Genomic DNA, 17,085 nt, shown 5'->3' on the forward strand with positions numbered 1-17,085 from the left:
TAACAATCAAAAGACACATGGTGGCATTATGGATAAAAAAGCAAAACCCATCTGCATGTTGTCCACAAGAGCCTCATTTCAGACCCAAAGACACATACAGAGTGAAAGTTAAGGGATGGAAAGGCACTTATCATGCAAATGGAAGTGATAAGAGAGCCAGAGTAGCAATATATAAATTGGACAAAATAGACTGTAAAACAGACTATATATCAAGACACAAAAAAGGACACTATATAATCATAAAGGGAACAATCCAACACAAAGATATAACAATTGTAAATATTTGTGACCCAACACAGGAGCACCCAAATACATAAAACACCTAATGATAAACATAAAGGAAATAATAGTAATAATAGTACAGGACCTTAACAGCCCACCTATATGAATAGATAGATCAACCAAACAGAAATCAACAAGGAATCAGTGGCTTTGAATGACACATTTGGCCAGATGGATCTAACGGATATATTCAGAACATTTCATCCTAAAACAATACAAATTCTTTTCAAGTGCACATAGAACAGTCTCTAAAAGAGATCACATGGTAGGCCACAAAACAACTCGCAACAAATTCAAGAAGATCAAAATCATACCATGCATCTTTTAGGACCACAATGCTATGAAACTAGAAATCAGCCACAAGAAGAAAATCTGGAAAGAGTACAAATACATGTTAGTTAAATAACATGCTGCTAAATAATGAATGGGTCCAACAGGAAATCAAAGAGGAAGTAAAAAAACAAATGGGAAAAATACAATGGTCCAAAACTTTGGGATACAAGCAAAGGTGGTTCTGAGAAGGAATTATACAGCAATATAGGCCAACCCCAAGAATCAAGAAAAATCTCAAATGAATAACCTAACCTTACACCTAAAGGAGATAGAAAAAGAACAAAACCCAAAGCCAGTAGAAGGAAAGAAATAATAAATATTACAGCAGAAATAAATAAAACAGAAGCTACAAAACCAAGCCAAATAAAAACTCGATAGGACAGATCAATGAAACCAGCATCTGGTTCCTTTGGGGAGAAAAAAATAAAATTGATAAAAAGTAGACTGGTCCAAAACAAAACAAAACAAAACAAAAAAAGAGCAGACTCAAACAAAATCAGAAATGAGAGAGGAGAGAAAGCACAACTGACAATACAGAAATACAAAGGATTAAAAGAGAATATTTTGAAAAATCATTTGCCAACAAATTTGACAACCCAGAAGAACTGGACAAATTCCTTGAAACATATAGCTTGGGTGCCTGGGTGGCTCAGTGGGTTAAAGCCTCTGCCTTCGGCTCAGGTCATGTTCCCAGGGTCTTGGGATCGAGCTCCACATCGGGCTCCCTGCTCAGCGGGGAGCCTGCTTCCCTTCCTCTCTCTGCCTGCCTCTCTACTTGTAATCTCTGTCTAATAAAATAAAATATATATATAAAAAAAAAGGAAACATACAGTTTACTGAATCTGAAGCAGGAAGAAACAGAAAATTTGAACAGACTGATTACCAGCAGTGAAATTTAATCACTAATAAAAGCCTCCCAATCAACAAAAGTCCAGGACCAGACAGCTTCACAGGTGAATTCTACCAAACATTTAAAGGAGGATATGATTTTCAAACAACAACAACAACAACATGGTGGAGGAGTAAGGGGCCCTATTTCAACCGACTGACCTGGATATCTGTCAGACAACTCTGAACACCCATGAAATCAGCTTGAGATGTAAGAAGATATATCAGGATCTATACCAACAGAGTATCTCTGGCAGCCGGTTCTGAGGTATGAAACGGGGAGCCACAATTCTGCGGACAGATATTGGAAGATAAACGGAAGGGGGAGGGAGCTGCCATAAGCGCTGGCGCTGGGAAGCTGAAGTAACACAGGAGCTTAAAAGCTCCTGCACTGGGGCCTGGGCACAGACTCAGACTGGTAGCCACTGGGAAAGGACTTTAGGGCAGCGGCCCCCAGGCTGAAACCTGGAGCTGCCAGAGCATGCATATGACCTGGGAGTGGCTGGTGGTTTTAGAAGCACAAAGGGCAGAGACATGCCTGGACCTAGAAGCAGGGATGGGAGTGCTGCGGTGGGGCACACAACCCAGGCTGCTACTGTTTTTAGCAGCACAGACAAAAATGGAGTCAGTGTGACATGGAGAGATTTCTGGAGAACAGTTTGTGATCTCTCTGCCTGAGACAGATGTTTGGACACAGTCACTTCTACTCTGACTCTTGGAAGGGACACAGAAACCCGCCAGGGAAAGCCGCCAGAGAACAAAAGCCCCCCTCACCCCCAAACTGGTTTTCACTGAGCCCATTCCCCACCACAGGGGGCAAGGCAATTCTGCCCAAACGGGGTTGCCTAACAGCATGGCAGGCCCCTCCCTCCAGAAGAGAGGCTGAAAGAACAAGAGGCCAGAAACCCTAAAGTCCCTATAAAACAGGTACATTTTGCTTGGACTGTGGTCAATACTTTGGACTCTGTATATTCCCTCAACCATCCCTCAACAAAATGACTAAGAGGAGGACCCCAACATAGGAAAAACTCAGAGACTGTGACCTCTGCCACAGAGCTATTGGATATGGACATAAGCGAGATGTCCGAAATAGAATTCAGGGTAATAATTATCCAGACAATGGCTAGGCTGGAGAAAACCACTAGTGGGAACAGTGAGAGCTGATCTGGCAGAACTTAAAAATGTTATCAATAGATCCAATCTAATTAAATACTCTAACAGCTAGGGTAAATGAGGCAGAAGATCAAATTAATGATCTAGAAGACAAACTGATAGAAAAGAAGGATCAGGAGGAGGCCTGGAACAAACAGCTTAGAAACCATGAGAACAGAATCAGAGAAATGATGCCATGAAACATTCCAATGTCAGAATTATTGGGATCCCTGAAGGCATGAAGAGAGACAGAACTAGAAGATATAGTTGAGCAAATCCTAGATGGGAATTTCCCTAATCTGGGGAATGGAACAAGTGTTCGTGTCTCCGAGGCAGAGAGGACACCCCCAAGATCAACAAGGGTAGAAAGACCTCCAGACATGTGATTGTGAAATTCACGAATCGTAAATTCAGAGAAAATGTCTTAAGGGAAGCTAGGGGAAGAGATTTCTTATGGACAGTGGGAGGAACATCAGAATAATGTCAGACCTGTCCACAGAAACCTAGCAAGCCAGAAAGGGCCGGCAAGACACGGGACTAAATGAGAAGAACATTCAGCCAAGAATACTTTATCTGGCAAGGCTGACATTCAGAATACATTATCTGGCAAGGAGAGATATAGAGCTTTCAAGACCGGCAAAGACTAAAAGATCATGAGACCACCAAGCCAACACTACAAGAAATATTAAGGGGGGGGGGGTTCTATAAAAGAAGAAAAACCCCAAGAATGATAAAGAACAGAAATTTGCAGAGACAATCTATAGAAAAAAGGACTTCACAAGCAACATGATGACAATAAAAACATATCTTTCAATAATCACTCTCAACATGAACTGCCTAAATGCTCCCATAAACTAGCACAGGACTGGAGACTGGATTAAAAAACAGGACCGATCCATATGCTATCTACGAGAGATGCATTTTGAACCTAAAGATACATCCAGACTGAAAGTGAAGGAATGGAGAACCATCTTTCATGCCAATGGGCCTCAAAAGAAAGCTCGGATAGCAATTCTCATATCAGACAAATTAGATTTTAAGCTAAAGACTGTAGTTAGAGATACAGAAAGACACTACATAATTCTTAAAGGGTCTATCCACCAAGAAGATCCAACAGTTGTGAATATTTATGCCCCAAACATGGAAGCAGCCAACTACATAAGCCAACTGTTAATCAAAATAAAGAAACATATTGATAAGAATACGTTAATTGTAGGAGATCTTAACACGCCACTCTCAGCGACAGACAGATCATCTAAGCAGAAAATCAACAAAAACCCCAAGAGGTTTGAATGACACACTGGACCAGATGGACCTCATAAATATATACAGAACATTCCACCCTAAAACAATAGAATAGTCATTCTTCTCGAGCGCACATAGAACTTTCTCCAGAATAGACCACATATGGGGTCACAAATCAGGTCTCAACCAATACCAAAAGATTCAGATTATTCCCTGAATATTCTCAGACCACAATGCTTTGAAACTGAAATTCAATCACAAGAAGAAGTTTGGAAGAAATTCAAACACTTGGAAGCTAAAGACCATCCTGCTCAAGAATGTTTGGGTCAGCCAGGAAATCAAAGAACTTGAACAATTCATGGAAACCAATGAGATGAAGACACATCGGTCCAAAACCTATGGAATATGGCAAAGGTGGTCCTATGGGGGAAATACATAGCCATCCAAGCCTCACTCAAAAAAAAAATAAATAAATTAAAAAAAAAAAATTCCTGAATACACAAACTCTCTTTACACCTTAAAGAACTGGAGAATCAACAACAAATTAAGTCAACCCCATGCACAAGAAGGGAAATAATTAAGAGGAGAGGAGAGATCAGTGAGTTAGAAACCAGAGTACAGGAGAATGCATCAACAAAACTAGAAGCTAATTCTTTGAAAGAATTAGTAAGATCGATAAACCACTGGCCAGACTAATCCAAAAGAAAAGAGAAAGGACCCAAATTAATGAAATTATGAATGAAAGGGGAGAGATCATGACTAACCCCAAAGGAACAGAAACAATAATTAGAAATTATTATCAACAACTGTATGCCAATAAGTTAAGCAAACTGAAAGAAATGGATGCATTCCTGGAAATCTATAAACTTCCAAGACTGAAACGGAAAGAAATTGGCAACCTGAATAGACCATTAACCAGTAATGAGATCGAAGCAGTGATTTTAAAACAAAACCAAAAAGCCTCCCAAAAAAACAAGAGTCCAAGACCTGATGGATTCCCTGGGGGAATTCTATCAAACATTCAAAGAAGAAATAGTACCTCTTCTCCTGAAGCTGTTTCAAAAAATGGAAACAGAAGGAAAACTTCCAGACTCTTTCTATGAAGCCAGCATTACCCTGATCCCCAAACCAGGCAAAGACCCCATCAAAAAGGATAATTTCAGACCAATATCCCTGATGAATATGGATGCCAAGATTCTCAACAAGATCCTAGCTAATAGGATCCAACAGTACATTAAAATGATTATCCACCATGACCAGATGGGATTTATCCCTGGGATGCAAGTATGGTTCAACTTTCACAAATAAATGTGATAGAACAAATCAATAAGAGAACAGAGAAGAACCATACGGTCCTCTCAATTGATGCAGAAAAAGCGTTTGACAAAATACAGCATGTTTTTCTGATTAAAACTCTTCAGAGTATAGGGATAGAGGGAACATTCCTCAACTTCATAAAATCCATCTATGAAAAATCCACAGCCTTCTCCCATTGAGATCAATAACATGATAAGGATGCCCACTCTCGCCACTATTGTTCAACATAGCACTTTAAGTCATACAACAGCAATCAGACAACAAAAAGAAAAGGTATTCAGACTGGCAAAGAAGAAGTCAAACTCTTTCTCTTCACAGATGACATGATACATTATGTGGAAAACCCAAGACTCACCCTCAAATTACTAGAACTTATACAGCAATTCAGTAATGTGGGAGGATACAAAAACAATGCACAGAAATCATTTGCTTCCTTATACATTAACAATGAAACTGTAGAAAGGGAAATCAGAGAACCGATTCCACTTACGATAGCACCAAAAACCATGATACCTTGGAATAAACCTAACCAAAGAGGTAAAGGATCTATACTCGAGGAACTACAGAACACTCATGAAAGAAACTGAAGAAGACACATAAAGATGGAAAAGCATTCCACGCTCATGGATTGGAAGAATAAACATTGATAAAATGTCTATGCTGCCCAGGGCAATCTATACTTTCAACACCATCCTGATCAAAATGCCACCAGCATTTTTCAAGGTGCTGGAACAAACAATCCTAACGTGTATGGAACCAGAAAAGACCCTCAATCGCCAAGGAAATGTTGAAAAAGAGAAACAAAACTAGGGGCATCACATTGCCTGATTTCCAGCTATATTACAAAGCTGTGATCACCAAGACAGAATGGTATTGGCACAAAAACAGACAAACAGACCAACAGAACAGAGTAGAGAGCCCAGATACGGACCCTCAATTCTATGGTCAAATAATCTTCGATAAAGCAAAAGAAAGTATCCAATGTAAAAAAGACAGTCTCTTCAATAAATGGTGCTGGGAAAATTGGACAGCTATGTATAGAAAAATGAAACTCAACCATTCTTTTACACCACACACAAAGATAAACTCTAAATGGATGAAAGACCTCGTGAGACAGGAATCCGTCAAAATCCTAGAGAATAGGCAGTAACCTCTTTGACATCAGCCACAGCAACTTCTTTCAAGATGCGTCTCCAAAGACAAGGGAAACAAAAGCAAAAATGAACTATTGGGACTTCATCAAGATAAAAAGCTTTTGCACAGCAAAGGAAACAGTCAACAAAACAAAGAGGCAACCCACAGAATGGGAGAAGATATTCGCAAATGGCACTACAAAGGGCTGATATCCAGGATCTATAAAAAACTTCTCAAACTCAACACCCCCAAAACAGATAATCACGTCAAAAAATGAGAAGACGTGAACAGACATTTCTCCAATGAAGACATACAAATGGCTAACAGACACATGAAAAAATGTTCATCATCATTAGCCAACAGGGAAATCCAAATCAAAACCACATTGAGGGGGCACCTGAGTGGCTCAGTGGGTTAAGCCTCTGCCTTCGGCTCAGGTCATAATCCCAGGGTCCTGGGATCGAGCCCTGCATTAGGCTCTCTGCTCAGCAGGGAGCCTGCTTCCCCCTCTCTTTCTGCCTGCCTCTCTGCCTACTTGTGATCTGTCTGTCAAATAAATAAAATCTTAAAAAAAAAAAAAACCCCACATTGAGATACCGCCTTATGCCAGTTAGAATGGCCAAAATTAACAAGAAACAACAAATGTTGGAGAGGATGTGGAAAAGGGGAACCCTCTTACATTGTTGGTGTGAACGTGAGTTGGTGCAGCCACTTTGGAAAACAGTGTAGAGATTCCTCAAAAAGTTAAAACTAGAGCTACCCTATGATCCAGCAATTGCACTGGGTATTTACCCCAAAGACAGAGATGCAGTGAGAAGAAAGGCCATCTGTACCCCAGTGTTCATAGTGGCAGTGTCCACAACAGCCAAACTGTGGAAAGAGCCGAGGATGCCCTTCAACAGACAAATGGATAAAGATGATGTGGTCCATATACACAATGGAATATTACTCAGCCATCAGAAAGGATGTATACCCAGCTTTTGCATCAACATGGATGAAACTGAAGGAGATTATTCTGAGTGAAGTCAGTCAAGCAGAGAAAGTCAATTATCATATGGTTTCACTTACTTGTGGAACATAAGGAATAACATGGAGGACATTAGGAGAAGGAAAGGAAAAGTGAAGGGGGAAAATCAGAGGGGGAGATGGACCACAAGAGACTATAGACTCCAAGAAACAAACTGAGAGTTTTAGAGGGGAGGGAGTGGGGAAATGGGTGAACCTGGTGGTGGGTATTAAGGAGGGCACGTATTGCATGGAGTACTGGGTGCTGTATGTAAACAATAAATCATGGAACACTACATCAAAAACTAATGATGTGGGGCGCCTGGGTGGCTGCGCGGGTTAAAGCCTCTGCCTTCGGCTCGGGTCATGATCCCAGGATCCGGGGATCGAGCCTCACATTGGGCTCTCTGCTCGGTGGGGAGCCTGCTTCCTCCTCTCTCTCTGCCTGCCTCTCTGCCTACTTGTGATCTCTGTCTGTCAAATAAATAAATAAAATCTTTAAAAAAAAAACAAAACTAATGATGTATTTTATGGTGATTAACATATCACAATAAAAAATTTTTTAAGGGGCACCTGGGTGGCTCAGTGGATTAAAGCCTCTGCCTTCGGCTCAGGTCATGATCTCAAAGTCCTGGGATCGAGCCCCGCATCGGGCTCTCTGCTCAGTGGAGAGCCTGCTTCCTCCTCTCTCTCTCTCTCTCTCTCTCTCTGCCGGCCTCTGCCTACATGTGATCTCTGTCTGTCAAATAAATAAATAAAATCTGAAAAAAAATTTTTTTTTTAAATCCTCACCAAAAAAAAAAGAAAGAAAATACAGTGTTTGCTTCATTGTGTTGTCTTTGTTTCTTTGACAAAAATCAGTTAACTACATTTATATGGGTCTTTTTCTGGGCTCTTAGACAGCATCTACTGTCACACCAGACCATCAGTCATGATTTCTGCAGCTTTGTAAAAAGTCTTGCATTTGGAGATCATCTTTCAACTTTCTTCCTTTTCAATATAGTGTTAGCTATCTAGGTCTTTTTTCTCCCACATAAGTTTTATAATCACTTTGTTGGCATCCACAAAATAACTTGGTGGCATTTTGATTGGCATTTCATTAAATCTTTAAGTTGAAATAAGTAGAACCAACATATTCACAACATTAAGTTTTTCTATCTACGAATATGGAACATCTAATCATTTATTCGGTTATAACTGTATTCATTTGAATTTTTTAGCATTTTATGTAGAAGATCTGGTACATATCTTATTACATTTGTACCTAACAATTTTCTCTTCCTTTTTCTTTTTTTTCCATTGGGCTAATGTAAATGATATTGTGTTTTCCATTTCATATTACACTGTTCACTGATGGCATAGGGCAGGGTTGCATTTTGTATATTAAAATTTTATCTTGCAAATTTGCTAAATTATGATTTTCACAAGTGCTTTTGTCAACTCTTTTGGATTTTCTACCCAATAAATAGCTCATGTATGAAAAAAATAAAATAATAAAGGAGAGTAAATAACTATTCTTCTCAAACTATTCCAAAAAATAAAAGAGGAAGGAAGCTTCCAAATTCATTTATGAGCCCAAGATTACCCTGATACCAAAACCAAATAAAGACACCACAAAAAAGGGGGGGGCTACCAGCATTTCTAATGAATATAGATGCAAAAACCCTCAAAAAAATACAGCATTTGCTTCATTGTGTTGTCTTTGTTTCTTTGACAAAAATCAGTTAACTATATTTATATGGGTCTTTTTCTGGGCTCTCAGACAGCATCTATTATCATACCAGACCATCAGTCATGATTTCTGCAGCTTTGTAAAAAATCTATTAGCAAACCAAATCCAACAATACATTATAAAAATCATTCACAACAATGAAGTGGGATTTATTCCTGGGCTGCAAAGATGGTTCAGTATTTGCAAATCATTCAACATAATATATCCCTCCAATAAGAGAAAGCACAAAAATCATGTTCATTTCAGTAGGTGGAAATAAAGCATTTAACAAAGAATGACATCCATTCATGATAAAAACCCTGATCAATGCAGGTTTAGAGGGAACATACCTCAACATAATAAAGGCCATATATGAAAAACGCACAGCTTACATCATACTTAATGGTGAAAAACTGAAAGCTTTCCCCCTAAGATCAAAAATATGGATGATCATCCTCATCACTTTTACTCAACAAGATACTGGAAGTCCTAGCCACCAGACAAGAAATAATAGGCATCCAAATTGGTAAGGAAGACGTAAAACTTGCACAACTTGCAGATGACATGAGCCTATATAAAGAAAACCCTAAAGACTCCACCAAAACAACAAAACAAAAACAAAAAGCTTATAGTACTGATAAATAAATGCAGTATGGTCACAGGATATAAAATCAATATACAGAAATCCACTGCATTTCTACACGCTAATAACAAAGTAGCAGAAACAGAAATTAAGAAAACAATCCCATTTACAATTGCCTAAAAATTAATAAAACCAAGGAATAAACTAAACCAAGGAGGTAAAACACCTGTTCTTCGAAAACCAAAAAAACACTGACGAAAAAAACTGGAGATGATGCAAACAAATGGGAAGATATTCCATGCTCATTGTTCAGAAGAACATTTATTGTTAAAATGTCCATACTACCCAAAGGAATTTACAGATTTAATGCAATCCCTACAAAAACACCAATAGCCTTTTTCATAGAACTAGAACAAATAATCCTAAAATTTGTATGGAACTACACACCACACACACACACACACACACACAAAACACCCAGAAATAGCCAAAGCAATCTTAAGAAAGAACAAAAATGGAGGTATCACAATCCCAGATTTCAAGATATACTGCAAAGCTGTAGTAATCAGAACAGCACTGTAGGGGCGCCTGGGTGGCTCAGGTCATGATCCCAAGGTCCTGGGATGGAGCCCCACATTGGGCTCTCTGCTCAGCAGGGAGCTGGCTTCCTCCTCTCTCTCTGCCTGCCTCTCCATCTATTTGTGATCTCTGTCTCTGTCTCTCTCTCTCTCTCTCTCTCTCTGTCAAATAAATAAATAAATAAATAAACAAACAAACAAACAAATAGCACTGTACTGGCACAAAAGGCAGACACATAGATCTGAACAGCAGAAAAGAACACACAGAAATAAACTCATGACTGATGGTCAATTAATCTTCGACAAAGCAGGAAATAATATCCAATGGGAAAAAGTCTCTTCAACAAATGGTGTTGGGAAGACAACAGCTACATATGAAAGAATGAAACAGGACCACTTCTTCCACCATACACAAAAATAAACTCAAAATGGATTAAGAACCTAAATGTGAGACCTGAAACCAAAAAAATCCTGTTAAAAGAGCACAGGCAGTAATTTCTCTGACATCAGCCATAGCAACATTTTTCTAGATACTGTCTCCTGAGGCAAAGGAAACAAAAGCAGAAATAAACTATTAGGACTATATCAAAATAAAAAGCTCTGCACAGCAAATAAAACAACCAACAAACCTAAAAGACAATCCACTGCATGGAAATATATATTGGCAAGTGACATAGGCAATGAAGGGTTAGTAGGTAAAATATATAACTTATACAACACTACCAAAAACCTCTCAAATAATCCAATTACAAATAGAAGACAAGACCAGACATTTCTCCAAAGAAGACAACACATGAAAAGATGCTCAACATCAGGATCATCAGGGAAATGCAAATCAAAACCACAATGAGGGGCACCTGGGTGGCTCAGTGGGTTAAGCCTCTGCCTTCAGCTCGGGTCATGATCTCAGGGTCCTGGGATCAAGCCCTGCATCCGGCTCCCCGCTCAGGAGGGAGCCTGCTTCCCCCTTTCTCTCTGCCTCCCTATTCTGATCTCTCTTTCTCTCTGTGTCAAATAAATAAATAAAATATTAAAAACAACAACAGCAAAATACCACCTCACACCTGTCAGAATGACTAACATAAAAAATACAGAAAACAACAAGTGTTGAGGAGGATGTGGAGAAAAAGGGAACCCTCTTGTACTGTTAGTGGGAATGCAAACTGGTGCAGCCACTGTGGAAAACAATATGGAGGTCCCTCAAAGAAATAAAATGAAAATAGAATAGATGATGCAGTAATTTCACTATTGGGTATTTACCCAAAGAATATGAAAACACTAATTTGAACAGATATATGTACACCTATGTTTACTGCAGCATTACTTACAAAAGCAAAAATGTGGAAGCAACCTAATTATCCAGTGACAGACGAATAAAGAAGATGTGATACACACACACACACACACACGGAATTACTCAACCATAAAGAAGAATGAAATATTGTCATTTACAACATGAACGGATCTAAGGGGTATAATGCTAAGTGGAATAAGCCAGTCAGAAAAAGACCTATACCGTATCATTTCACTTGTATGTGGAATTTAAGAAACAAACAAACGAAAAAAGAGACCAAAAGGCAGACTCCTAACTATAGAGAACAAAGTGATGATTACCAGAGAAGCGGATAGGGAGATGGGTTAAACAGGTGAAGAGGATTAACAATACATTTATCCTGATGAGCACCGAGTAACGTCGAGAATTGCCGAATCACTATATGTACACCTGAAACTAGTATAACACTGATATTAATTGTATTGAAATTTTAAAAAGAGAAAGGCCCTCAAAATGGATTAAACACCTAAATGTGAAACTTGAAGCCATAAAATTCCTATGCTGTACATATTTTCATGTTCTTTATGCTGTACTATACTGAAAACAGAGTCAGTAATTTCTTTTGACATCAGCTGTCAGTATTTTCCTAAATATGCCTCCTCAGGGAGGCCTGGGGGGGCTCAGTCGATTAAGCATCTGCCTTTGGCACAGGTCATGATCCCAGGATCCTGGGATCAAGTCCCACATTGGGTTCTTTGCTCGGCAGTGACCCTGCTTCTTCCTGGTTGTGTGCACACACACATGCTCTCTTTCTCTCTCTGAAAAACAAAATCTTAAAATAAATAAACAAATAAATATGCCTCCTCAGGCAAGAAAAACAAAAGCAATAACAAACTATTTGGACCACATTAAAATAAAAAGCTTCTGCACAGTAAAGAAAACCATCAACAAAACAAAAAGACACCCTTTACTGAATGGGGAGAAGATATTTGCAAATGATATATCCAATAAGTGGTTAATATCCAAAATACATAAAGAACTTATACAACTCAACACCAAAAAACATTTAACTGGAAGAGGACTTGAACTGACATTATTCCAAAGAATATAGATGGCCAACAGACACATGAAAAGATGCTCAACATCACTCATCATCAGGGAAATGCATATTAAAACTACAAAGAAATATCACTTCACACCATTCAGAATGGCTAGTATTAAAAAGACAAGAAATAGGGGCGCCTGGGTGGCTCAGTGGGTTAAGCCGTTGCCTTCGGCTCAGGTCATGATCTCAGTGTCCTGGGATCGAGCCCCGCATCGGGCTCTCTGCTCAGCAGGGAGCCTGCTTCCTCCTCTCTCTCTGCCTGCCTCTCTGCCTGATTGTGATCTCTCTCTGTCAAAAAAAAAAAAAAAAAAAAAAAGACAAGAAATAACAAGGGTTGTCAAGGATATGATGAAAAATGAACCTTCACACACTGTTGGTGGGAATATAAGTAGATACACTGGTACAACCACTGTGTAAAACAGTATGGAGTTTTCTAGAAAACTTAAAAATGGACCTACCATGTGATCCAGTAATTTATTACTGGGTATTTACACAACGAAGATGAAAACGATAATTCAAAAAGATACATGCATCCCTATGTTTATTACAGCTTTACCTACAATAGCCAAGACATGGAAGTAACTTGAGTGTCCATCAATAGATGAATGGATGAAGAACAAACAAAACAAACGAACCAAAACACAAAAAACAGACTCATAAACAGAACAAAATGGTGGTTGTCAGAGGGGAGGTGGTGGGGATATGGGCAAAATAGAAAAACGGGACTAAGAGGTACAAACTTCCAGTTATAAAATAAATAAGTCACAGAGCTGAAAAGTACAGCGTAAGGAATAGTCAGTAATACTGTAATAACATTGTATAATGATAGACAGTAACAATGCTTATCATGGTGAGCATGAGTAATGCATAGAGTTGTTGAGTGAATATGTTGTACACAAAGTAATATAACTCTATGTTAATTATACTTTGGTAAATTTTTATAAAATTCCTTATTCATAAGAGATGCATAGTGAAGTATTCACAGTTAAAATGATATCTGGGATTTGCTGCAAAATACTTCATCAGAGAAAACCAAAAAGGAAGAGGAAGAGCGGAACGGTGACAATTGCTGAAGCCAAGTGAGGGTACAGAGATGCTCTTTTAATATTCTTGCTACATATGGCTGTAAAATTTCCATAATAAATTTTAAATTTAATAATTCCATCTCCTTCACACCCCAAAAAAATAAGGAAAGTAGATGAAACTTTAAAAGGCTGGGGATATGTGGACTGCAAACATGGGGTGGCCTGATTCCTGTTAATGTCCACAGGGCGGAGAACCAGGATCAGAAGAAAATGAATGAATGTTTTTTAATCAGCATTAGAGGTATGAGACAATCTTTAAAAATAGAGGACCTCTTTTTAAATGTTCATTAACTTTGAAAGTGAAGAACAGCTACCTCCAAGGTAAAAGTTATTTAATCCTCTACTGCCCCATTTACCGTTCTACACAATGAAAATTCTCCCATCTAATGTGCAAGATGGCTGAGGAAATAAAAATGTGGACGGGCTCGGGAAATAAAAATACAAGACTACTGTTCTCAAAACAGCATTTCTCCCCATCTCTGTTTTGCTAGCACTGCCAAGGCCCTGAGAATACAGCAGAGTGAATGTATGGAGATGCCGAAAAGCTCCTGAATAAAGGCAGAGACACGTGCCCCAGGAATGTGTCCTTTCAAGAACAGGCCAGGCTGCTTGGGAATCCCCCTGCAGCACTGAGCCCCACGGGGAATATTACACACACGGCAAGGGTGGCACCACAAGAACACAAGGAAGTGGCACCCACCTGAGATGGGCTGCCAGGCCCTTAGGAATTCTCCTCTCCCTAACAGGCAATTAATTACCCCTGATGTGGTGGGGGAGGGCAGAATGCTCCAGGGCCCACCTGCGCACACCAGAAGCGGTTCCCACCTCAGGAGTCTCTCCCCGCCCAGAGAGCAGCAGGCTAAACTGCCAAGCCCGCAGCTGGGGTCCACTTTCCAGAAGCATCAAAAGCAGGCGGGGAAGGGATGGACGGGCTCGGGAAGAGAGGGTGTGGGTTTTAGCGCAAACCTGCTCTGAATTCAGGCTAATCCCCAGTATATTCATCCTCTACATGCCCATGGGGCTCAGTAAAAACACACATGAACGTTATCAATCACTTAGCATGTGTCAGACACAATTTTAACTCTTTCCACACTCACATCAGCTCCAGGAGGTTCAGTACTTGCTCAGGATGAGTCAGTGAAAAAGGGGCAGACCTGGATTTGAACTCTCCCAACGGGACAGTTGGGGGTTTCTGGGCGGGATGAGGGTGGGGAGGGGAGTTTCCAATGGCAAGCCTGGCCTGGCCCCCTGAACAGAGGCACTGCCCAAAGAGATGTACACTCGGGGTTGCAGACCAGGGGAGAAAGGATAGGGTTCTCAACTCGTTAATCTGAGTGATGAACCCATGAGCTTCACAGCTACTTCTGGGTATGCTTGGGTCTCATTTTCTTAAGGAAAGTTAAAACTAAGAACTTAGGTACGGAGGTTGGAACCTCCATTGCTTCTTCCACTTCCAGTAATCCAGGGGGCGCGCCCCGCCAGGCGCTGGGGGAAAGTGCCCTGGCCCGCGGACTCCACTCCACTTGCGCCGCCCCAGCCTCCGGAGGGGCCACAGACAACAGCAGGACGCAGCACGCAACCCGGGGATATGACCCCGCTGGCCCCTTCCAGTGCCCTCAGGGGTCCGCGGGCCCGAGGCCACTGACCCGAGTCTCTTGCCCCGGCTGCCCCCACCACCGAGGCAAAGCTGGGTGTTCGCCCCAGGCCGGTCTTCCCCGCCAAGACCTGGGCGTATGGGGCCAAACGCCACGGGCATCACCGCGGTGGGCTCCGCCGACCCACGCGCCCACCGCCCGCGTGCCCCTCCGGGACAGGACGCTGGGACCCCAGACGCGCGGAGTGCGCGCGCCCGAGCTCTCGTCCACAGCCGCTCCCAGGTGGACTGCTCCGGCCCTGCCAGGAAAACCAACCCCGCTCGCCCTCGCCCGGCGTTCCCCACCCTCCGGCGGCTGACTCGCTTACCACAAGCGCGTAAGGACGGCCGCCAGGGACCAGCGACGCCGGCCGGCACAGGACAGCACTACCCACAGTGCCCCGGGGCGCGGGACTGCGGTACCCACAGTGCCCCGGGCGAAGAGCTTCAATACCCACAGTGCCTCAGAGCACAGCGCGCCTGCGCTGACGCCTCACGACTAGACCAGGCCTCGGGCGACCCCATGTGGTAGCTGCCCGCTGCGCTCCCTTGCACCCCTCAACTCCAGGGACTGATTTACAATCCTTCAGGCTTTTGCGGAAATTGTGAAGAATCGGGAAGTAAAATCAAACAGACTTTCCCCTACAAGAGAAGGGTGGCTCCGGTGAGCAGAAAATCTTTTTAATTTATAGGGCCCTTGTGTTTTTTGTTTAATAATACAGAAATGCTGACCTGGATGTGTAATTGTCCTCCAGCCTGCAGATTCAGCCGTGTTTACACTTAAATAACAGTGCAAAATGAACGAACTTCCTAAAAAAAAATGTCAAACGTACTGGCATTGTTCTTTTTTAAAGAAGATACTGAAGTTCATAAAAAAATAATTAGAGGAAAAACTTGTTAACTTTAAAAATAAAACTGCCAGGGGGCACTTGGGCGGCTCAGTTAGGTGTGGGACTCTGGATTTCAGCTCAGGTCTTGATCTCAGCCTGAGAGTTCAAGCCCAGCGCTGGGCTCCAAGCTGGGGGTGGAGCCTCCTAATAATAACATCATCACATCACATCACATCACAACACACACTGCCAGTCATATTAACAGCAAAAACGGGTTCACTGAGAAATGAAGAATTGCAATCCCACACAAGCAGGTTTTAGCAAAACCATCAAGTCCAAGAACAAATGAGAGGAAGCTCTTTTAAGGAAGAAAGGAGGCCTTGGGAGGGGCTGTTCTAAAACTTAAAAAGTCCATAGGGCGGCTGGGTGGCTCAGTGGGTTAAGCCTCTGCCTTCGGCTCAGGTCATGATCTTAGGGTCCTGGGATCGAGCCCCGCATTGGGCTTTCTGCTCAGCAGGGAGCCTGCTTTCCCCCACCCCCTCTCTGCTTGTGATCTTTGTCAAATAAATAAATAAAATCTTTAAAACAAAAACCTAAAAGTCCATTGGAGAGAACCAGGAGTTGGAAGTGTAGTGGCTTCTCATTGGCTGACTGTGACCATCTCCCTCATTGGCTGGGCTGCTGCAGGGGCGTGGGGAGGAGGAGGAAAACTACCCAACTCCTCCTGGTGTAGTAAAATAGTGTCTTTTCCTATTCTGTCTGCAATTGTCCCTGAATGATAGGAATTGAGAGCTCCCCCTGCCTGCCTCTTGGCTCTTCTTTTTTTTTTTTTTTTTTGGCTCCATTCTAAATGAGGTTTCCTTTTATTTTCACATTTCTCTCTTTCAATCAAGATTTTTCTTCAAAAGCACTGTTGATCAAGTGTCAGGTT

General features: G+C 41.4%; 1 protein-coding gene across 2 annotated transcripts in view; it reads right to left on the reverse strand.

The window, feature by feature from the left end:
• LOC111153645 (zinc finger protein 169) overlaps positions 1 to 15,696 on the reverse strand; it is a 54,618-nt gene extending 38,922 nt beyond the window's left edge. For both annotated transcript variants that reach the window (XM_022512792.1, XM_022512791.1), the window contains exon 1: positions 15,654 to 15,696. The gene's annotated coding sequence lies outside the window, so the exon portion shown is untranslated. The remainder of the gene's footprint in view (positions 1 to 15,653) is intronic.
• Positions 15,697 to 17,085: the final 1,389 nt, after the last annotated feature.

This window comes from Enhydra lutris, unplaced genomic scaffold (assembly GCF_002288905.1).
Source record: "Enhydra lutris kenyoni isolate GAN:26980312 unplaced genomic scaffold, ASM228890v2 scaffoldscaffold33, whole genome shotgun sequence".
Lineage (NCBI taxonomy): Eukaryota > Metazoa > Chordata > Mammalia > Carnivora > Mustelidae > Enhydra > Enhydra lutris.